Raw genomic sequence first — 1,820 nt, forward strand, 5'->3', positions numbered from 1 at the left:
AGAAGTATTCGGTCATTTATTGAAAAAATATTAGCTGTGAGAGAAACTGAACATTTGTATGTGAAGCTTTTACTAGAATAGCTTAAGAAAATAAACTAAATCCCTCATTGTCTAGGATATGATAAAACAGTCGAAATGAAGAATTATAATGATAAGAAATTCCCATTTTAGCAATTTTTCGGTGGGATGCGAAGATTTCTTGCATTTTTTTGTGGAAGGAGATATAATAATGTCATATGTAGCCAATAAATATTGTCAAAAATATCCAGTTTGCTTTGTTTGAATCGCAGTCACTTCTTTCGGAGTGCTTACTATGTGCTTGTAATATAATGCTGCACGATGCCCCTGTCCACGATGGCAGTCCTGCGAACTCCAAAAAAGTGCTGGACATTCACTATCTTATTTGAACCTCGCTCTATTCCTATGAGGCAGGCTCTATCACCTCACTCTACAGATGCAAAAACTGAAGTGCAGGAGAGGTAACTAACATGCTGCGAGTCCTAGGAAGCATAAGTGGCTGAGTCAGGATTCAAAGCACAGCAGTTGCTCTAGTTTACATTCTTGTTGCAACAATGCTGTGTCCAGACCCAAAGTCAACTTGTGGTGAGAAGGAGTCCCCCGGAGAGGAGTCAGCCAAAGAAGTGGAAGTATGATCCAAGGCTGACTCACATAGATGTGAGGTGCTTAGGAAAGCTGTTTTTAGTCCTGCGATTTAGATGCAGAATCAGCATTCTTTCAAAGTTTAAATGAAATTGCAAACACAAAATGAAGTGGTTTCTTTCTCCTAGTAAATGCTAGCTCTTCCCCACACAAAGTGACTTGTATGATTTCACCCAAACTACCTATAAATAGGTAAATTTTAAGATTCAATTATAGGTTAATATTTTACAATAGGCATCTGACCTCTACTTATTTTCCTCTGATTTCATATGTACGCATGTATGTACTCAGGTGCTTTGCATTCATCCTTTTTGGGGATTCCATGCTTGTTAACTGCCAAGGCGAACATATTTTGAGAGACACGTCTCTAAAAAAGTAATTCTTGAAAACGTTTTTAAGACTTCCTTTAGATTTGAGTTCTTTTTCTAATTCAAGGAATTTTGCTGCTTCTATTCCTCTGCATTGTTGTTTCTCTTTGCTTTACCTCTTCACTTACCATATTGTAAAGCGAAGCTGTAGATAGCTCTCTCTGCTTATATAGAAATCCCACGACTCCTGTCCTGTTGCTTTCTGTTTCCCAGTATTGCACTAAATTCTTGTTTCTGGCTGCCTTTATTCCTCCCTACCTGTTTTTGCGGTACAAACCCCAAGCACAGTATTATCCTCATACCTGTCCCAACCTGATTCTCAGCTCTGTCATTTTCTCCCTACCTCAGTGGGCTGCCAGGAGGACATTCTTCTGTCTTACGATTTGGCCAAAAGACTACCTGTGCCATAAGAAATTATGTACTTGGCCCAGCGCGGTGGCTTACACCTGTAATCCCAACACTTTGGGAGGCCGAGGCAGGCAGATCACGCGGTCATTAGATTGAGACCATCCTGGCCAACATGGCGAAACCCTGTCTCTACTAAAAATACAAAAATTAGCTGTGCATGGTGGCGCATGCTTGTAGTCCCAGCTACTCGGGAGGCTGAGGCAGGAGAATTGCTTGAACCCAGGAGACTGAGGTTGCAGTGAGCTGAGATTGCGCCACTGCACTCCAGCCTGGCGCCTGGTGACAAAGCAAGACTCCTTCAGAAAGAAAGAGAGAAAGAGAGAGAGAGAGAGAGAGAGAAGAAAGAAAGGAAGGAAGGAAGGAAGGAAGGAAGGAAGGAGGGAA

General features: G+C 41.6%; 1 pseudogene; it reads left to right on the forward strand.

Moving 5' to 3' along the window:
- Positions 1-572: 572 nt before the first annotated feature.
- LOC116560757 overlaps positions 573-1,820 on the forward strand; it is a 5,692-nt pseudogene continuing 4,444 nt past the window's right edge.

Source organism: Sapajus apella, unplaced genomic scaffold, assembly GCF_009761245.1.
Source record: "Sapajus apella isolate SASKATOON/1434 unplaced genomic scaffold, GSC_monkey_1.0 scaffold27, whole genome shotgun sequence".
NCBI classification, from domain to species: domain Eukaryota; kingdom Metazoa; phylum Chordata; class Mammalia; order Primates; family Cebidae; genus Sapajus; species Sapajus apella.